The following is a 23236-nucleotide window of genomic DNA, read 5'->3' on the forward strand; positions in this document are numbered from 1 at the left end:
TAGGATGAATGGAGACTTTACTGAGACCGCTCAAGAAATTCGACGATCAACGGGATGATGATGATGATGATGATGATGATGATGATGATGATGTGATGATGAAAGGAATATGAAATAATAGTTGAAGAATTATATGGCCAGGTATCCAGAAATATCTCTTTGTCTTGGGGGGCACACCCTGCAGGCTCATTCTTGGCTCTGTGCTCAGGATTAATTTCTGATGGTACTTGAGGGACTGGTGATGCTAGGATGTGAACCAGGAGTGCCTGTTTGGAAGACAAGCTTCACAGCTGTGTTAGCTCTCAGTCCTGCTTCCTCATTAATTATAATTATCACCTTTCTTTTAGAGTCTGATACAAAAGCATTTTTTCCCTTGGATATTGGCAATATTAAATTTTGTTTGACCTCATACATATTTCCTTTGTAAATTATTTTTCCTGCCTTATTTCACTGGCTAGCAAGTAGTTCAATGTTGAATGAAAATGTTCCTGATATTTACAAGTATTCGTTGTCATTCTGAACATAAGAAAAAGAAGCATCAGTGTGTCACCTCCACTGGATAAGTCTGAACAGGTTTTCACACATAAACTTTTTACATTGAGGAATTAGGGAGTGTCTCTGTTCTTACTCTTCTAGGATAGTTTATAATGACAATTTCATTTTCAAGTACTTTTCCTGCATTCATCAATTGAGTTCCCCTTTATCCATTTAATGTGACAAATTATATTGTTTAAGGAATTTTAGGGAAGAAATTTTTGGAGGCTGTACTTTCAGGGATCATTTCTACAGTCCATTACTAGAGAAGTTTCTCTGCTTGAGTAGAGCACCCAAAACCACAAACAGGAGCCAAAGTTTCCCCTCCTGAGCCTGAAGCCAGGTGTAGGTGTTGTTATTGCAACTGCCTTTTACCATTGGTAATTGTTCTTCTCTTCCCTGCAAGAGGGAGAAGGAGAGATGTAGTCTGAGTTGTTTCTCGAAAAAAAAAAATCCTTGAGTTCTCAATCTAAAACCAACTTTGTCATGACATATGTTGCATTTTACACATCCCTCATTGTATTTCTTGACATTTTTCTGAGATATTTGCATTCATATTATTAAGTAAAATTGGCTTTGGTGACTTTTTTTCTTGAAGTCCTTGCCAGGAGTTTTGTCAAATCTTGCTTGATACAAAATGTTGTCTTTGTTAAAGAGTTAAAAGATTTCCTTCTATTTCTAGCTTGTGGAAAGTTTCCACCCACTTAATTGTTCAGAGGAATTCATTAGGAAAGACCAGCAGTGTTTGGTACATGAAACTGGAAACTGTGGTTTCATGGTATTTTTTTAAGCACTCATTAAAGGCTTGTGATTTCCCCATTTCATCTCTTTCGCTATTTCTTTTGTAGACTTTATATTAAGTTTTGTCTTCTTTAATCATGTTAGCTGGAAATTCATTCCCTTCAAGATTGTTCTTTGAATCAGACTGTGTATTAATAGTTATAATCATATGTTAATTACATGTGCGATTAATTCCTTAATCGTTTTACTAATTTACCCCAAATATGATGTCAGTAATTTATACTCATGTTTATTTCTCTGCATTTGCTTTGATTCCATGGCTGCTTCTCCTTTTACTTATGGTATTAGATTCTTAGGTAACAGATTTTCAGCTTCTTTTAGAATACAGTCAGATTAGCCAGAAACTTATAAAGAAAAGTCAATGAAAACAAAATCAGTCAAAGAGTGATAGACTAAGTAAACTAAGGAGGCTAAGGAAGAAAACTGTAACTATTAGATTTCATGTTTAAGGTCAAATTGTGCTTTCTGATACGTTTTTAATGAGAAAACTAATAACTCTATCATTGCATCTTAGATTCACACCTTTTCTAACAGCTTAGGTTTGGCCATTAATTGGAAAATTCCCTTAAGGTTGTCAAAGAAAGCCTTTTAGGAAAACCCCCTGTCTTGTTAATAGAAATATAGTCTGTAGGATAACATAGCCTCAGGTAGTTTAGGTTTATTTGAGTTATTCCCATCACAGTCCTCCGTTTCCTCTGTGTTTATTTGTAACTTCTTTCTTTGTGCTCTGTTGACTTGTAACTATTGTTTTTCTCTTCTCCTTGAGTCCTTTACATAGTTTATTCAGAGCCATGTCCCTTAGTACGGGCACAGGAAGATAGTATGCTTTACTAACCTTGGAGTCATTTGACTCTATGTGATATTTTTCCTCTCGGCCATCTGTTCTCTAGACCTAAGCCTCGGCTGCCCTTACTTCCTAGCACCTCCAAAAGGCAGGGTCCTGACGAGGGATGGGGTGGACCCAGAACAAGCGGTGAGTTATGTGCTACCCTGGCATCGAGATGGGCCTGACCAAAGTGCCTAATTCTATAAGTTAAGAGCTTGGTCATGGACAAATGCTGTTATGATCCAAAAAGTAATAACTAGATTCGGACCCTGCTAGGGTTAGAAATGATCAATCTGGCCAGAACGCTGTAGTCTGAGTCTGTGGCAAGATGTTCCCAGGAGAGCTTCCCTACAAGCCTCAATGTATCTCTTACTGTGCCCATACAAAAATAACTAATATTGAGATGTTAATTAAGATGCTAGGAGGAGGGAAATGCCTCTAGGTGGTGTTTCCTTGGAACCTGGTGGGCTCTTGTTTCCTCTTTCCTCTGCCTCAAGGCCTGGGCCGCCCCAGCTGGGCGAGTGGTCCGGGACCTACCCCCCAAACCCGGGCACGGCCGCTAGGGAGAGCTGCCAGGGCTTTCCCCCAGCCGTCCCCCCAGCAGATGTTTTTTACAATAGTCGGGACTGGAGGCATAGAACAGTAGAACAGCGGGTAGGGCGTTTGCCTTGCACGCAGCCGACCCAGGTTATATTCCCAGCATCCCATATGGTCCCCTGAGTACCACAAAGGTAATTCCTGAGTGCAAAGCCAGGAGTAGTCTCTGTACATTGCCGGGTGTGACCCAAAAAAAGCAAAACAAAATTTTAAAAAGTCAAAATAAAGGACTTATTTTGGGAAGTGTAATGGTGATGGATTGGTGTTGGAATATGGAATGTAATAAATTATTGGCAAAAACTTTATAAAAATAAAGTGAAAGTATTTTCAAAATAAGCAAAGGAAGAGATAGTATCAGTTTATAAACTCTTGTTAGTGGAATACAAACTGAAAGACCAAAATTTGGGGTCTGGGGTGGAGTGAGGGTGGGAGTGCTTCCAAGGGTAGTAGGCACATAGGAAGTGACACTGGGGCATGAATTGGGTCTCTGTCACTTTGATAGTGCTGAGGTACGTATGTGTAGCAAAGCTACAAATTTTAAAATAAAAAATATGAAGGGATTTATTTACCAGGAAGGCAATATTCATGATACCTTTTAATTAATATTAAAATGTTTTTAGATCTAAATGGCATGACTTTTTATTTTCAACACAACTCCAACACTTAAGACCCTACGGTCTTCCAAGCTTTGGGAGAGAGTCTGGTGATGCAAAATTAGGGTGAGAGTTGTAAAAAGATTTCTAGCTGGCAGACAAATAAAACCTGAGGATTTAGGGAAATAACAAAGTTAAATATGTACATAGAGTTACTATAAGAGAAAAAAAAAGCTCAGTAGACAAAGAGCCAAGCCAGAGCAGTAGTACAAAGATTAAGAAGAGTGTCAGGGTCCTGGCCAGTGGACTCCGGCAAACTGGAGTATGATCCCCCAAGTCGACGGACTTACTCCCTGTAAGAGAGGGAGTGGGAAGGGGAGAAGCCTCTGCCCACCTCCTCTACGCACCGCAGACTCGAGGTCAAGCAGCTCTCATTTTTTCTTTTTTCTTGGTTGTCACTTTGTTTTTTTTTTTAAGTTTTTATTTTATTGAATCACCGTGAAAAAAGTACAAAGCTTTCAGGTTCAAGTCTCAGTCATATAATGATTGAACCCCCATCTCTTCACCAGTGCACATGTTCCACCACCAAGAACCCCAAAATACCCGCCACCCACCCAGCTCCCACCTAAGTAGCTGATGATCTTCATTTTATTCTCTATACTTTGAATACATTCAATATTTCAATAGAGAACTCACTATTATTGTTTGGAATTTTCCCCCAACAATCAGGCCTGCTGAAAAGGCATCATTTAATAATTTCTTTTCATTGCTGAGAATGAAGACTCTATGAACTGGATTTCTGATATTTTAGCTCAGTTCACAGTCTAGATGCATTTCTGTAAGAAGCCGCTCTGGGTGCCAAAATGGGTCAGAAGATCTCTGGGATCATAGTCTTTAGGAGCAGAGGGTCCGTTTCGCATTCAGCAGCTCCGGATCTTCAAGCAACTCTCATTTTATTAGCTCTCACACAGGATATTTATACGTGGACTTTAAGGCAGCCTACATGCATATCGCGCACACCTGGTTATTACCTCTCCAAGTTCATTATAGATGTTAACTAGTGATTTATATTTCCCGCTCTCAAGGCCTGGTGTGTTAGCTCAGGCAAGTGAGGTTCCTCACCCTGCTATCTCCTCAACCAGAGTGCCTTTCTGGGTGGAGTGCTGGCAACGGGCCCTGGGCCCCATGAATAGAGCCTGCTCCTGTTTCTAGAGGCAAGGGATTTGGCCAGGGTCTCAGGCTGGCTGCTGAGACCCCAACAGAAGAGAGTATTGCACATAGCACCACATACTGTCCCTGCCAGGAGGGTGCCCAGCAAGAACCAGGGGTGTGCCTGTGCACTGCTATATGTGGCTCCAAACCATGAGTCAAAAATTACTCACAATTAAGAAAGCCTTCCCGGATGAAGTGACCTATGTTCCGCCTTCCAAGGACAGAGGGAAGACTGTCTTTGCAGGGAACAGAATCAAGCTCGGTTAGCGGCTATTTCTGAGGTGGGTTCTTCCTATCAGGTAAGATTGCTTAGGACTCTACCAACTTTTACACCACAAGCTTGAGTGCAGCAACTGATCTGTGCCTTGGCTAACTGACATGTAAAAGAGGCATTGCAGCACTTTAAAAGAGTCATGAGATTTAAGTATATTCATAAAAGTATAGAGTAAGATAAGAGTAAAATCTTTATAAATATTAAGTATATGAAAATGAATTTACATGCCAACCGAATTCCATTAACCATTCATCAAGTGCTTACGACATTAAAAAATGAACTACTTTTTGTTCCTACATAAACATCATTTAATTTCAAATATAACCCTATATCAATCCAATAGAGATGTATAAACTGAGATAGAAATATTAATCAGCTGCTAAAATGTATGCCCTTATAATTTAGAAACACCTTCTGAAAATCCAATCCTTGTGAAAAAATGATCATTTACTCTAAGAACAGTCCAAAACAATCATCCATGCACAAAACCCTAAATCCTGCACAAATTAGCCCTAATGACCTATTAGCGGCTCATGCAAGTGGAGGTCAGCTCATCACTCATGTTTTCTCTGTCTGAGTGCTGGGCTCCTCTCCTCTGCTTTATCTCCTTCCTTTCCCTCTCCTTGCAGACTGTATCAGACCTGGTTATTGAAATATCCCGAGTTATGGTGACCATTTTCTCTGCATCCTACTCAGCTAACTCTGAATCTAATACTTCAAAGATTTTGTGGTTAAATAGCAGCAGTACCATCACCATAATTCCCACTGGGACAACAAATTTCTATTAAGCACTATATCTGCAGTGTTTAACATAGTCCTTTGCAGAATTGTATGTGTTCAACAAATACGTGTTAAATAAATGTTTTCAAAAGATCCCAAACATGGTGACCTCTCAGTATCTGGATTGGAAACCATAATGCCCCAAAGGAGTGGGAGGAGAGAGAAGGGGATGAGAGAGAGGGGGAGAGGAGAGAGAGAGAAGTTTGGTCTGGAGGGTGGCAGGAGGGATACTTGGGATATTAGTGCTGAGAAATGCACACTGGTGGATGGATGGGTGGTAGAACACTGTATGACTGAAACCTGGTCATGAAAGCTTTGTAATTGTACATCTCACAGTGATTCAATTTTTTTTTTAAAAAAAAGCTCCAGTAAAATTCCAAAGTCACACTCATGACAAAATGATGTAGGCATACATACTTCAAAGCCATTATTTATATAAGTCAATGTTTGCTAACTGGAAATTTAAAATGCTTTCTAAGCCATCCGATAAAAAGATGAAGTTTTACTGGCAAAAATACAAAAGGGAGGAGAAAGGTGAAGAGGAACAGATTTGTCAGTGGAAGTTATGCCAGAAACCAAATACGGTAGTAGAAGTGGTAGTTAAAAAGTATTGCAGTTCAAGAGCAATCATGCTTCTTAGATACAGGAATAAGAGGGAAATGACTCAGCAATGGATGAACAAATCTTAGAAATGTTTCCATACAGAGGCAAAGCAAGAAGCCTCTAACAGAAAAAAAATCAATACTCCATAATGAAGACTCGTCAATAATAAATGTGACTCTAATATGTGGTATATTTAGTGGGAAGAAATAAGGTTAAGAAAGCGGTGGCTCCGGACCCAGCCTGCTCCGCGGCCCTGAGCACCCCGGGCTTCCCTCCCCTCCGGACTGCCGGCCGAGTGGCCGGCACGCCGACCCCAAGCGCCGCCGCCGTCCTGTCTTCCGGCAAAGGTCTGTGGGAAAGGGGCGTGGCCTAACCACCAGGGGGCGTGGCCTAAGAAAAGTGGGCGTGGCCTCATTACCGGCGGCCGCCGCTAACGCGGCGGAAAGTACTTTTCTCAACATCCTATCCAAGACTAACATCCTAGCTATTCGCAAGCAGTAGGACAACAAAACACAAGACTTCACATAAGAACATCTCAGTAGGAGACCAGGTTCTACACCGGCAAGTAAAAAGCCAACCACTATTAACTGAGCCTATCCACAATCCTTTTTCACAACAAAAGGAAACAGGGACACTCATCATCAAGAGCCCTCTTTCATATCACCACAAACAACATGAAGAAACAGCGAAAATCCCCATTGCAACCAGAGGACGATCAAAGGAATCCGGAAACCTCAATGGGCGCCTCCTACAAACTTGACCTCTCTGAGAAAGAATTCAGACTTGAAATCCTCAACATGTTCAATCAACTCAATGCAAAGATGGACAACTTCAAGGAAGACCTGGCGGAAACAATACAACAGACAGCCGACAAAATACGGGAAGAAATGAGAGCAGAAATAAAAAACCTTCAAAAAGAAATGAAGGATTCCGTACATGAAATCAAAAACTCTCTGACTGCCCTCAACAATAGGATGACTGCAGCCGAAGACAGAATCAGTATGCTTGAAGATGAGCTGCAAGAGGCCTACAGGCAACATCAAACCATGGCAAGAGACCTCAAAATAGCTCTAGCCAGAATCAGAGTCCTAGGGGATGAATTCAAGAGGAACAACATTAGAATCATTGGACTACCAGAACCACAGGGAACCAACCCCAACGAAAAAGACACAGTCAAACAAATCATTGCGGAAAACTTCCCACAGCTGGACAATGCAGGCATCCAGATTCAAGGCGCCCGGAGAGTGCCAGCTAAAAGAGATCCTAACAGAAAAACCCCAAGACATATCATAGTTACAATGATGGACATCTTCCAGAGAGACACAATACTCCAAGCAGCAAGGTCCAAGAAGGAAATCACATACAAAGGAGCACCCCTTAGGCTCACAGCAGATCTATCAGAGGAAACCCTCCAAGCTCGAAGGCAATGGTGGGATATAGTGAAAAAACTCAATGAAATCAACGCTTCACCAAGAATACTTTATCCGGCTAAACTCTCATTCAAACTAGAAGGAATCATACACTACTTTGGGGATAAACAACAGCTCAGGAACTTCATAGACTCAAAACCAAACCTAAAAGAAGCACTAAAGGGGCTATTGTAAGACAAGAACAACCTCTACAAGAACAACAAACCCTTGCACAAAGACGGCACAAAATCCCATAACAATAATCTCCCTTAATGTCAATGGTCTGAATTCACCAATTAAGAGACACAGACTGGCAAAATGGATTCAGAGACTCAACCCAACCTTCTGTTGCCTGCAAGAAACACATCTGAATAGCCAGAACAAACACAGACTCAAAGTCAAAGGATGGAAAACAATCCTGCAAGCAAACAACTCCCTCAAGAAAGCCGGAGTGGCTTTACTAGTATCGGACAACATAGACTTCAGGGTGAAAAAGATTAGAAGGGATAGTGAAGGCCACTTTTTATTAATCAAGGGATGTGTACATCAGGAAGAAATCACACTCCTAAATGTCTACGCACCCAATGAGGGACCAGCTAAATACCTACAACAGCTGCTAAGAGACCTCGAGAAGGACATCTCGAGCAACACAATAGTAGTTGGAGACTTCAACACTGCACTGTCTCCTCTGGACAGATCTAGAAGATTAAAACTCACCAATGAAATACTGGCTTTGAAGGAAGAAATAGAAGAGAGAGGGCTAATAGATCTATACAGGGCTTTATATCCCCCAAAAAAGGAATACACATTCTTTTCCAGTGCACACGGAACATTTTCCAGAATAGACCATGCGCTGGGCCACACAACATACCTCAACAGAATCAACAAGATAGACATTGTACCAGCTATCTTTTCAGACCATGATGCACTGAAGATAAAACTTAACTGTGGACAGATGCAGAAAACCAAATCAAACACCTGGAAATTAAATAGCTCGATATTGAACAATGAGTGGGTCAGGAAGGAAATCAAGGAAGAAATCAAAAGATACCTAGAAACAAATGAGAATGAAGACACGAGCTACCAGAACCTGTGGGACGCAGCTAAAGCCGTTTTAAGGGGAAAATTTATAGCTCTGCAAGCATATCTCAGGAAGGAAGAAAGGGCCCACATAAATAACTTGACTTCACAGCTCAAGACCTTAGAAAAGGACCAACAAAAGGAGCCAAAACCAGGCAGAAGGAAAGAGATAATAAAACTTAGAGCAGAAATTAATGACATGGAAACCCAAAAGACAATCCGGAAGATCAATGAAACCAAGAGCTGGTTCTTCGAGAAAATAAACAAGATTGATAAACCACTAGCAAGACTCACAAAGAAAGAGAGAGAGAGAACCCTTATAAGCCGAATCAGAAATGAAAAGGGGGACATCACGACAGAAACCAATGAAATTCAAAAGATCATCAGAGACTACTTTGAAAATCTCTATGCCACGAAACAAGAGAATCTAGAAGAAATGGATAAATTCCTCGACTCCTATAATCTCCCAAGGCTGAACCAAGAAGACCTGGAGTACCTGAATAGTCCAATTAACATCAAGGAAATTGAAATGGTAATCAAAAGTCTCCCCAAAAACAAAAGCCCAGGTCCAGACGGATTCACTAGTGAGTTCTTCCAAACATTTAAAGAGGACCTTTTGCCAGTCCTTCTCAAGCTCTTCCAGGAAATTGAAGAAACAGAAACCCTCCCTAACAGTTTCTATGAGGCTCATATCTCCCTAATACCAAAAGCAAACAAAGACACCACAAAAAAAGAAAACTACAGGCCAATATCCCTGATGAACACAGATGCAAAAATTCTCAACAAAATATTAGCAAATAGAATTCAACAACTTATCAAAAAGATCATACACCACGACCAAGTGGGATTCATCCCGGGGATGCAAGGATGGTTTAACATCCGGAAATCAATCAACATAATCCACCATATCAACAAAAGAAAAGATAAAAATCATATAATCATATCAATAGATGCAGAGAAAGCATTTGACAAGATCCAGCATCCGTTTATGATGAAAACACTAGCCAAAATAGGTATAGAAGGGACCTTCCTCAATATAGTCAAAGCCATTTATCACAAGCCTATGGCAAGCATTGTCCTCAATGGGGAAAAACTAAGAGCCTTCCCTCTGAGAACAGGGACGAGACAAGGATGCCCACTCTCTCCACTTCTGTTCAATATAGTACTGGAAGTACTTGCAATAGCGATTAGGCAAGAAAAAGATATTAAGGGCATTCAGGTAGGAAAGGAAGAAATCAAGCTCTCACTATTCGCAGATGATATGATACTATACTTAGAGAACCCTAAAACCTCTACCAAGAAACTCCTAGAAACAATAGACTCGTACAGTAAAGTTGCAGGCTATAGAATCAATACCCAAAAGTCCATGGCTTTCCTATATGCAAATAATGAGAGAGAAGAAAGTGACCTGAGAAAAGCAATCCCATTCACAATTGCGCCTCAAAAAATCAAATACCTCGGAATCAGCTTAACAAAGGAGGTAAAGGACTTGTATAATGAAAACTATAAAACACTACTTCAGGAAATAAAAGAGGACACGAGGAAATGGAAAGACATCCCCTGCTCATGGATTGGAAGAATTAATATTGTCAAAATGGCAATTCTCCCCAAAGCATTGTACAAATTCAATGCGATCCCTATAGGGATACCCTTGACATTCTTCAAAGAAATGGAGCAAGCGCTCCTGAAATTCATATGGAACAATAAGCCCCCACGAATAGCTAAAGCAATCCTTGGGAAAAAGAAAATGGGAGGAATCAACCTCCCCAACTTCCAACTCTACTACAAAGCGGTAGTCATTAAAACAGCATGGTACTGGAACAAAGGCAGAGCGGCAGACCAATGGAACAGGGTTGAATACTCTGACATACACCCCCAAATATATGATCATCTAATCTTTGATAAGGGAGCAAGAAATGTGAAGTGGAGCAAGGAAAGCATGTTTAACAAATTGTGCTGGCAAAACTGGACGGCTACATGCAAAAAAATGGGCTTAGACCTCCATCTATCACCATGTACAAAAATCAGATCAAACTGGATTAAAGACCTCAACATCAGACCAGAATCCCTAAGGTACATTGAAGATAAGGTCGGCAAAACCCTCCACGACATTGAAGCCAAAGGTATCTTCAAAGCTGACACGCCACTGGCTAAGCTAGTGAAAACAAAGATAAATAAATGGGACTATCTCAAACTAAGGAGCTTCTGCAACTCAAAAGAAACAGTGACCAAAATACAAAGACAGTCTACAGAATGGGAAAGGATATTTATGCAGTACCCATCCGATAAAGGGTTGATAACAAGGATATACAATGCACTGGTTGAACTCCACAAGAAGAAAACTGCCAACCCGATCAAAAAATGGGGTGATGAAATGAACAGAAACTTTTCCAAAGAAGAAATCCGAATGGCTAAGAGGCACATGAGAAAATGTTCAACATCACTAATCATCAGGGAAATGCAGATCAAAACAACAATGAGATATCATCTCACACCACAGAGACTGGCCCACATCCCCAAAAACAAAAGCAACCGGTGTTGGCGTGGATGTGGGGAGAAAGGGACTCTCCTTCACTGCTGGTGGGAATGCCGACTGGTTCAGCCCTTTTGGAAAACAATATGGACGATTCTCAAAAAGTTAGAAATTGAGCTCCCATTTGACCCAGCAATACCACTCCTGGGAATATATCCCGGAGAGGCAAAAAGGTATAGTAGAGATGACATCTGCATTTCCATGTTCATTGCCGCTCTGTTCACAATAGCCACAATATGGAAAAAACCAGAGTGCCCGAAAACAGATGATTGGCTAAAGAAACTCTGGTATATTTACACAATGGAATACTATGTAGCTGTCAGGAAACATGAAGTCATGAAATTTGCATACAAGTGGATCAACATGGAAAGTATCATGTTGAGTGAAATGAGTCAGAAAGAAAGAGACAGACATAGAAAGATTGCACTCATATGTGGAATATAATGTAACTGAGAAGTACAAGTTGGCAACGATGCAACTTCTGGCAGATATCTCTCTGGACTTAGTTACTAAAATACTAAATTACAGAAACCCAAAACTGAGAGGCCGCTAAGTGTGGTCACTCGACCTCACACTTCTTCATCCTCAGCAATGGAAAACAAATTACCTAATGCTTCCTTTTCGGCAGGTCTGACTTTAGGGGAGAGACTCTCCAAACAATAATAGTGAGTTTTGTTGAAATATTGTATGCAATCAAAGTGAAAGTAAAGTGAAATTTATTAGTTACACAGGCGGGGGGGGGCTTAGGGTGGGGGGGCTAGGGGCGTGGGGGTGTTTGGGGTGTGAGGGGGCGGGGTGGAGCTATACTGGGATTCTTGGTGGTGGAATATGAGCACTGGTGAAGGGATGGGTATTCGAGCATTGTATAACTGAGATTTAAACCTGAAAACTTTGTAACTTTGTAACTTTCCACAATAAAAAAAAAATAAATTAAAAAAAAAAAAAAAAAAAAAAAAAAAAAAAAAGAAAGCGGTGGCCGAGATTTACACTCGCCACCTTCGGAAGGGTTTATAATTTATTATTTTTTATAAAATAAACATGCATCAAGATATTTTCCAATGGAAGAAACAGTGGCCCTTTTGTAGTCATTTTTTTCTCAATACCTACATCTAAGAGACTAAAATTAGCTTTTAATTTGGATCTTTTTTTTTTTGAGGCAGATGTTCCCTTTTATTACTTTATGTTAATAGGTCTGGAAGTTGAATTCCACATATATTTTAGAAATATTCATATTAAAAATAGAAGTAATCGTGCTCAGGAATTTCAATTACCCTTCAAAATTGTGCGATATTTATAAAGACTAACATTATACATCAGCGGTAGGGTGCTTGCCTTGCAAGTATGAGGCCCGGGTTTATCATTGGAAGTTACACTGGACTGACACAAAGTTATCACACTCCTGAACTCCGGAGGGATTTGGAAGAGCGTTTCTCAACCTTTCTGACTGTGGTCCTGTCAGATCTTGTTCCCCATCTGTCCCATTGGTTGTCTCTTGGGGTCTCTTGCCAAGGTTCCCTATTTATGTGATTTTCACCTGTGACCTTCTTGGAGTAACTTTTGGACCCCAGGGCACTAGATGGCCCCTATTCAGAAATGCTGATTTAGAAGACAGAGCTGTTTTGTCTTTAAAAAGTCAAAAGTATTTCTTGGCCTTCCAAGTCTCACCAAGGCCCTAGAGATGTTGCATCGCAGAGTCCAACCAAACAAGATAGAAGTAGACATGGGTAAATACACGTTACACCTTCGAAGGTCAGCCTTTGCTTCCTTTTTCTCTTACAACCTACATTCCTAATGCGTAAGGAAATGTCAGTGGAGATGATATGTAAAGATAGGTTTGACTTTTCTCTCAGTGTTTATATAGAGTTACACTAAAGTGACCTTTCGGAGACTAGAGTTTTCTGAATTACTAATTTATAGATTAAGCCATTACAAATGCTTGAGAGTCAGAGTTCTCTTCCACAGTGTAGCCCTGTAGCACTGTCTTTTCATTGCTCATCGATTTGCTCGAGCGGGCACCAGTACCGTCTCCATTGTGAGAGTTGTTGTGAGTGTTTTTGGCATATCAAATACGCCACAGGCAGCTTGCCAGGCTCTGCCGTGCGGGCGGGATGCTCTTGGTAGCTTGCTGGGCTCTCCCAGAGGAACAGAGGAATCAAACCCTGGATTGCCGTACCACATGCAAGGCCAACGCCCTACCCGCTATGCTATCGCTCCAGCCCACCTCCCACACTGAGGAGGAGTAATAGAGGCCAGCCTGCCTGATCACGGACATCTACTTCCATCTGAAAACTCACCCGAAATCCTAATTCACATTCGAACTCAAATTTATTATCTTTTAAACAATGGTGCATTTGGTCTCTAAGACTTCACTGAAGATTTTTGCTTCTAATGTTTTTTGTGAAAGTATCACTGTATCACTGTCATCCCGTTGTTCGTCGATTTACTCAAGTGGGCACCAGTACTTTCTCTATTCCTCTCAGCCCTGAGATTTTAGCAGCCTCTTCTTACTCGTCTTTCCCAACAATTGGAGGCTGTTTCAGGGCCAGGGGAATGAGGCCTATCATTACTATTTTTGGCATATCAAATACACCAAGGGTAGCTTGCCAGGCTCTGCCATATGGGTGGGATACTCTGGGTAGCTTGCCGGGCTCTCCGAGAGGGATGGAAGAATCAAACCCGGGTCGGCCGCGTGCAAGGCAAATGCCCTACCCACTGTGCCATCATGACAATTTAGTTGTTTCAGTTTCTTTGCTGACACCGTGAAACAATTTCTCCCTCTGGTCTTTCTCTCTTTTTCTGTGTCTGTCTCTCTTTTTCTCTATTTTTTCTTCATTCCTTTTATTATTGACACAGCATTGCATTACAACTTTATATGAGCTTCTGGTGTGCATCATTATAAACCCACTTCTGTATGGAATATATTTTAATCATCACTGAAAGTTCAATTTCATTCTTCTCCAAATAACTGAGCCTTTAAAACATTTAACTGAATGTGTTTTTTTTTTTTAATTTTAATATTATTATCAGTGGGGCTCAGGTACTCTAAGCAGTGCTCAGGGGAGTATGCGCAGTGGCAGGGATCAAACCTTAGTTGACTTCATGTAAAGCAAGCCTTAACCCATGTATAACCTGAATTACGTCTCTGACTAATCATTTTAAAGCTGATTCAGAAAAACTTGTATCCCCTCCCCTTCGAGAAATTTTTAATTAAGACGCATAGTCTAAAAGGCTTTTTCTGGGGGGAGACTTTCTTAATTTTCTTTATATATGAATGAAATAGTATATTGTTTCTCTTTCTCTGCATGTTTATTTCATTAAGGTTCATAATGTCTAGAACCATCCACGCTTATGCAAGTGAGAAGATTCCATGTTTTGTATAACTGAGTAGGGTATTTTATGTGACATATCTTCATTCAGGTATCTATCAGTGCCCACTGAAGCTATTTCCAGTTCTTGACAGCTATAAATAATTCTGCAATGAACGTGGGGATACAATATCTCTTTGAATTACTCACTGTCAGTGTCATCCCATTGCTCATCAATTTGCTCGAGCGGGCACCAGTAACATCTCCATTGTGAGACTTGTTGTTACTCTTTGGGCACAGGTAGCTTGCCAGGCTCTGCCGTGCGGGCAGAATACTCTCAGTAGCTTGCTGGGCTCTCTGAGAGGGTCGGAGGAATCGAAACCAGGTTGGCCGTGTACAAGGCAAATGCCCCACCTGCTATCTTTACACAAGTGTACAGAAATGGGATTATTCCACCATCACATTTCTTTATTATTTTTTTAGAAAACCTCGTGTATTTTTCCTAATAATGACTATATATATGCATATATATATAAATATACGCCCATCAACAATATATGATGAATTCTCTTCTCTTTACATATGTACCAAAATGTGTTTCTTAACTTTTGGGTAGCTTCCCCGGAGCCCCTCGAATGGGGTGGGGCTCAGTTTCCCTCCCTGCCCCTAGCAGAGCTCCCGAGGCTTAGACACAGATATCCGGAGCCCAGCCACAGCCATGTTCAAGGCCTCTCTCCACACGTTCAAACGAGCCTTACGCATGAAGGAACCAGCAGAGGAACCCAGGTGTGTGGGATCCGGGGCTGAGACCTCCAAGCCTACTCAGACCGGGTCTGGGCGTCTTCCACCTAGTTTCCCCATTTCCAGTAGCTAGGTGGTCACACCCAGGGACTGCCCGTGGTGCCGTGTAATCCCACCAACGGCCAACATCCAAGACTAACACCACTCTCCCAGAAGCATCGCCCCAAAGCGGCTGCAGGACATCTTTTAGGCAAGCTACCGAGAGTTTCCTGCCCACATGGGAGAGCCTCGCAATTCTGGCATATGAATGCGCCCCATGGTGTATTCATATGACAAAACCAGTAACAATGATGGATCTCATTCCCCTGACCCTGAAAGAGCCTCCAATGTGGCACCATTGGAAAGGACGTGTAAAGAGAGGCTTCTAAAATTTCAGGGTTAGGACAAATGGAGACATTACTGAGACCGCTTGAGAAATTCTACAATCAACGAATGGGATGATGATGATGATGATGATGATGATGATGATGATAAACTTTTGGGTAACATCCATTTTCATGGTTGCAAAGTAACATCTCACTGTTGTTATTACTTGCATTTCCCTAATGATAAAGTGGTGAATATATTTTTCTTGTGCCTCTTGGTTACCCATAGTCTTCTTTGAAGAGATGTCTCGTCAGATCCACTGCCTATTTTTTGATAGATTGTGGTTAACTGTTTTATTTCAAAACTTATTTGTATAGTTTGGATATTATTAATCCCTTGTTCGATGTATGGCTCATAAATATCTTCTACCACTAAGAAAGACACATTTTCATTTTGATGATGATTTCTTTAGCACATAGCATTTTCTCAGACTGGAAAAATTTTATTTAAAGAGCACTAGATATATGAGTTAAATATCATTTTCCGAATTTTTATTATGAATCAAATCCATATTCAGATTATGTAACATTCTACATGAAAATATGTGTTCACTATTAGCAATTATTTTTTAATATTTTTAATTTTATTTATCTATTTATTTATTTTAGTTTTTATTAGTGAATCACCGTGGGGTACAGTTACAGACTTACAAACTTTCTTGCTTGCATTTCAGTCATACAGTGATTGAGTACCAATTCCTGTACCAGTGCCATTTCTCCACCACCAAAAACCCCAGTATCCCTCCCACCACCCCCATCTCCTACCCCTCACCCTGACTCTGGGGCAGGGCATTCCCTTTTGTTCTCTCTTTCCTTTTGGGTGTTGTAGTTTGCAGTAGATGCATTGAGTGGCCATTGTGTTCGACCTATAGTCTACATTCGGCTTAAATCTCCTAACCTGAGCTGGTCCTCCAAATATCCTTCACTTGGTGTTCCCTTCTCTAGCTGAGCTGCCTTTTCCCCCAACATGTGAGGCCAGTTTCCAAGCCATAGAGTAAACCTCCTGGTTCTTATCCCTACTATTCTCGGGTGTTAATCTCCCATTCTGTTATTTTATATTCTACGGATGAGTGCAATCTTTCTGTGTCTCTCCTTCTCTGACTCATTTCACTTAACATGATACTTTCCATGTTGATCCATTTATATGCAAATTTCATGACTTCAGCTTTTCTAACAGTTGTACAGTATTTGATTTCATCTTTTCTAACAGCTAGATAGTACTCCATTTTGTAGATATATCAAAGTTTCTTTAACCAGTCATCTGTTCTTGAGCACTCGGGATTTTTCCAGATTTTGGTTATTATTAGAAATATATTATTATTCAGCAATTATTTTTTATTATAAGTGATGTGTAGGCTTAAAAATTTAAATTTCTTAACCAAGCTTATTCATAAAAAAGAGAAAAATTAGCAGTTTACCACAAGCTGTTGATCAACAATATCTTTATATACTCTAGCTAACAATCATAGTCTTTGGCAAATAAGAAACATTTCAAATAGTTATTTTCTAAATATTTTCTCATGCATCAAAATATAACTTTAGACCAGAAAATATTCTTGAACTGATATATTCAAGAAAATCCAAGGAGTTCTTAAAATTTTGTTTTCAAAATTTTACAGGGTGCAGTAGTTAATATTGATGTTTTCTTTTTGAAAATATTAGTATCTTTCACATAAAATTTAACTTACTCATAGCAATTTTAATATCATGAGCCCTGAAAAACCCTTGTTAGTCTCTTCAATAATCAAGTGAGGGGAACTGCATGGCAGAAGTGAATATTTCATCATTTTAATGATATACTCATTAATGTCATGATGTTTTCTCCAACTACAAGGTAGGTATAAATACCCAGATTAAATAGGAATAAAATTCACCTACTCTCATCATCATTTACATATCCTGAAAACATAATTTTATAAAGGAGTTATATTCATAAAATATAAATATAAAATCTTAAGCTTTTCCAAGTTGATTTTCAGGCTGGCAAGCTACCCCTGGCATATTTGATATGCCAAAAACAGTAACAACATGTCTCACAATGGAGACATTACTGGTGCCTGCTCGAGCAAATCAATAAACAATGGGACGACAGTGCTGTAGTGCAGTGCTACTATTTTCTAAAGGATTACTTCTCTGCAACAAGCAAACATATCAATGCCTAAATCAAAAGAAGCACTATATATGTAGGTGTACATATGTATATAAAATTTTCTTTTATTCTTTCTCACTATAAAATAATTTTCTTTTGTAAGCTATAACTCACATTTTTGGGTCAGAACCATGCATCTTCCTAAAGTAAATTTTTTTTAACTTTAAGAAAAGTAATCTCATTATCTTTTGCACATAGGTTGCCAAGAACATCAAATATATGTCAAGCTCTAATTCATATGAGTAGCACAATAGGTACTTACTTTTAGCATCTGTTTATTATAAAGTTCAGTACACCCTCAAGACATACACTTCATAAACATTGAACATGAAAAAGCACTGTTCATATTAAATTGGGCTGCATGAATAATAGAGAATTCATGAATTTAAATTATCATGACTTTCAGATAAAATGGTAGTATTTCAGTCATTAAATAGGAATTACAATTTATTTCTGGAAACTGATGTTTTGAGTGACTTAGAATCACATGAGGATTCTGAGCTAGTCTTGATTCTTAAAACACTGCAAGATACTGATCTACATGATATTTCCTCTTAAAGGATTGTTGTTTACTTTTTATAAATTGCTTTGGATATTCTTATTTTATAAACAGGCAAAAAAATGTTGCAAGTGCTGAAATATGTACCTGACTGAGAATATCTGATTAGATGGATTCATGAACAAAAATCAAGCCAAATAATTCAGCAAAACTTCAGGTCAGAGTATACTTTTTTAATGAAGCTACCTAATTTCAACATTTTCTTTCTCTATTTCAAATAGTCAATCTGATTTTGCCTTCCTTGGAATGGCAGTAGTATCAAATTCTGTGAGTTACATTTATAAGGACCCATTACATCAGGACCTTGGAAATATGAGAATATAGAACCATTACTTATATTGTGAGCCATGACTGAAGCTCTTCTTTCTCTTTTCTATCTGAATTTAACTACTAATTACTTAACAGCTTGGTTTAGTGTGAGAATATGAATAGCAGAGTGAGTTTTAAGGTCAGAGAAACCTGAGTTGTGATGAGATTTTTATATGTAATTTGCAACAAGTTCAAGGCAATCTCTTCTCCCTTTTCATCTTTAAAATGTGGGCATGAGGTGAGACTTCCTGAATGAGAGGTGAGGGCAAAACTGTGAGAGAGTGCTAGTGGATGTGTGAATTCCCTCACAATTTACCCCAGAGCAGTCAGTCAAGAAAAATCCTTTTGTTTTGCTAAAACCTTGAATATTTAGTATTCAGAATCTGTCATAGAGACTAAAATTAAATTTAAAGTAGTGCACTTATGCAGCATATACCATTTTATAGATATATTGAAGAGTTAGTCTTACATAAACTGAGGTAAAATGAAGCCATTCTCATTAAATTCACAAACAAAACAAGAATGCTCCCCACCATCACTTTTTACCATTGTTGTGTAAATCACCATGGAAGTCATAAGAGCAACATATATATATATACATATATAAACATTTCTATATATACACCAGTATATGAAAATTGAATGGAGAAAATAAAGTTGCATTTCTTCTCTAGTCATACCACTATAGTATATACTACTCAAGAAAATTAATTGGAAATACCTTATAAGTTTAAATTAAATTTTAAATCTAGAATGATGAATATCAATGCAAAATCATTTGATATAATATAGGAAATAATGTGCTACAATTCTAATAATAATTTTGCTTTTTATATACTAAATTTAACTTAAATTCTAACTTGTATCTTCATAAAAATATTTTTTAAACTTAGTTCTTATAATATATATTAAAAATATATTTAAGTTTAAACAAGAAATGTTTTACTAAAGGCAGTAAACAATTATGACTGCAGTGTAGGAATTTTGTAGCCTTGAAACCAGTTCTGCAAGTAGCATTCAAAGAGCTTCTTTTACAGACAAGATGAATTTCACAAATAGACATAATTGCCACAAAATGATGGTAATTTATTCCTACACCTCAACTGGGAAATAGAGGCTTTGAAGGAAGAAATGGAATAGATCAACCTAATAGACATATAAAGGTCCCTTCATTCCTAAAAAGCCATGCATACATTCTTCAGTATACATAAGATATTCTCCAAGACTCTATGTCACAAAACATATCTGCATAAAATCAAGATGGAAATCATATCAATTATCCTTTAGTCCACAATACTTTGAATATCAAAATTAATCACAAACACATATGGGAAAAATGCAAACAGAAATTAAGCAATTTACTTAGTAGGTAAGAGGAAGAAAGTAGGAAGGAAGGAAGGAAGGAAGGAAGGAAGGAAGGAAGGAAGGAAGGAAGGAAGGAAGGAAGGAAGGAAGGAAGGAAGGAAGGAAGGAAGGAAGGAAGGAAGGAAGGAAGGAAGGAAAGAAGGGAGGAAGGGAAGGAGGGAGGGAGGGAGGGAGGGAGGGAAGGAGGGAGAGAGGGAGGAAGGGAGAAAGGGAGGAAGGAAGGAAGGAAGGACGGAAGGAAGGAAGGAAGGAAGGAAGGAAGGAAGGAAGGAAGGAAGGAAGGAAGGAAGGAAGGAAGGAAGGAAGGAAGGAAGGAAGGAAGGAAGGAGGGAGGGAAATTAAAGGTTCCTAGAAACAAGTTTAAAGACATGAGTTACCATAACAAATGGGACACAGCAAAAGCAAGATTAAGAGGGATGTTCAATGCAATGCAAGTGTTTATTAGGAAATAAGGAGGGTTCAAACAAACAATCTAATAGCACACTTAAGCAGCTAAAAGGAGATCAACAAGTAAATCCCAAAGTAAACAGAAGGAAGGAAATAATAAAACTTAGAGCAGAAATTAATAGAATGAAAATTAAACTAGATAAAACAAAAAACAATTCAGGAGGGCAATGAAATCAGAAAGTGATTATGAGAAAGAATAACAGGATTGACAACTTGTTAGCTAGACTCACAAAGAATTAGGAAGAAAATTTTAATTATCTGAATACGAAATGAAAGGAAAGGTGGCTCTACAGATACCTCAGAAATTCAAAAGGTCATCAGGAATTACTACAAAGATCTTTATGCCATTACATTGGAAAACCTGGAACAAATAGAGACATTTTCATGCTTTTATAATCTTCTAAGATTGAACAATTAGGAAACAGACTACCTAAGCAGACCGATAAAATCAAGGAAATGAAAATAATAATCAAATGTATTCCCCTAAATAAAAGTCCGGTTCAGATGGTTTTACTAGTGAGTTTTTTCAAAACATACTTCAAATTTTTTCAAGATCATCCAGAAAGTGTAACAGGAACCTTTCCTGTTTCTATGAACCAAGATTACTGAACTTAAATCAGAGACACCACTAAAAACAAAACACCCCATCCATATCCTTGCTTAATATAGACACAAAGATCCGAAACATATTATTAGCAAACTGAATCCAACAATACATCAAAAAGATAATACACCATGACCAAGTAGGATTTAATCACAGGTATTCAAGGATGGTTTAATACATACAAGTTAATCAATGTAATATACCACTAGAAAAAATAAACAAAAGCAATATCATCCTATCATTGAATGTAGAGAAAGCATTTGACAAGGTCTGACATCTATTCTTCATAAAAACTGTCAATAAAACGGGGGATATAAGGATATTTCCTTACATTTACTGTGAACCCACAATTAACATCATACTTAATGGAGAAAAATGGAAATGCCTTTCCCTTGTGATCAGGCACAAAACAAGGTTTTCTAATCTCACCACCATTATAAGTCCTTGCCATAGCAATTCGGCAATAAAGATATAGTAAGGGCAGCAGAGTAGAAAGGAAATCAAACTATTATTATTTGTAGATGACGTGACTTTATATCTATAAAGCTATAAAGAGTCCCAGTTTGGCATCTTGGGGGGGGGGGGCAGGTTGAGTTATCCTCTCCACCCCAAGCAGAAACCTGGCAGCTGAAAACCTCCAGAACCCAACCACTGCCATGCTCAAGGCCACTCTCCACATGCTCAGGCAAATCTCACCCAAGTGGGAACCATAGAAAAACCCATGTGGGACATGTGACTGAGATCTCCAAGCCTTCTCTGATCGGGACTGGGCCTCCTATCCCCAGTTCCTCAGTTTTTCGATAGCTTGGCAGTCACACCCATAAACTGCCTCTGGCACCATGTAATCTTATCAACGGCCAACATCCAAAGTTCCTGGAAGAGAGCAACACAGAATTTCCTGGAGTGCTCGAGGCCACATTCAAGGAAGCCTGACCTTATACTCTAGTTATGTACCAAAAGTAGCAAGCATTGGTTTATTTTTAACATACTTGCTTGTAATCTATTATATATGGGCTTAAATGGCTCCAGAATGAAATACAATAACCTTCACACATTTCCCTCTTAATTTGGTGGGAAAGTGCTCGGTGGTAGGGTTGGTGTTTGAATATTATCTGCATTGAACTATTGTGAACTACTTTATGAAAATAAAATATATAAAAATTATAAAACAATAAGATAAAAAATGAATATTCTCAGTTTGATGTTCGGGGTTTACAGAACATGTAGTGCTTTGACTCGAACCCGGGGTTCCAAAAGCGAAACATAGACTCCAAAACCTCGAAGTTATCTTCCCAACTCTATAGGTGTGTTTCTTAGCAATAACTAATCTAACAATAGTGAAAGCTTGTAGAAGAAAGTGATTTTTCCACAGAATTGAATAGTACATAATAGACCTGTTAGGTGAATAATACCCAAGAAAATAATTAAGGGATTGCATAAAAAGAGTGAGACATTAGAATCGGGAGCTGAGTTTCAAGAAACAGGGGAAGAGAATGACCCTAGACAATAGTAAACATGGGACTGTAAAAAGGTAAGATTTAACGAAACTGTATACATACAAGGGGGAGGCAGCAATTGCCAGCAGCTGAACAAGCACTGTAGCACTGTCGACTCGTTGTTCATCGATTTGCTCGAGCGGGCACCAGTAACATCTCCATTGTGAGACTTGTTGTTACTGGTTTGGGCATATCAAATATTCTATGGGAAGCTTGCCAGGTTTGGCTGTGCTTACTTACTCTTACTCTTGGGTTCTCTGAGAGGGACAGAGGAATCAAACCCGGGTTGGCAGCGTGCAAGGCAAGCTAAACAAGAATATAGGAAAAAAATGCAACCTACTTATCCTAAATGTCTGCTGATCTACCCTCTCACCTTCCTGCTCATGGCAAAGTGAAATAGAATGCAGTATCTAAGAGCATAAATTATGGCACAAAAAGACAGAGAACAGAACTAGATTTGGAGGAACATTTAAAAAGAATCATCAGGGTTTGAGCGATAGCAAAGGAGGCAAGGTGCTTGCCTTACATACATTCGACCCAGGTTCAGAGCTGGGCAACCCATATGGTCCCCAGAGCACTTCCCTGAGTGATCTC

At 39.2% G+C, this 23236-nt stretch overlaps 1 non-coding gene across 1 annotated transcript; it reads left to right on the top strand.

The window, feature by feature from the left end:
• The first annotated feature begins 758 nt into the window (after window positions 1-758).
• On the top strand, window positions 759-970 carry LOC129399270 (small nucleolar RNA U3). The gene has a single exon (XR_008627024.1). It is a non-coding gene; the product is annotated as a small nucleolar RNA U3 (small nucleolar RNA).
• The last annotated feature ends 22266 nt before the right edge of the window (window positions 971-23236 follow it).

The sequence above is a fragment of the Sorex araneus genome, chromosome 10 (assembly GCF_027595985.1).
Source record: "Sorex araneus isolate mSorAra2 chromosome 10, mSorAra2.pri, whole genome shotgun sequence".
Classification (NCBI taxonomy): Eukaryota; Metazoa; Chordata; class Mammalia; order Eulipotyphla; family Soricidae; genus Sorex; species Sorex araneus.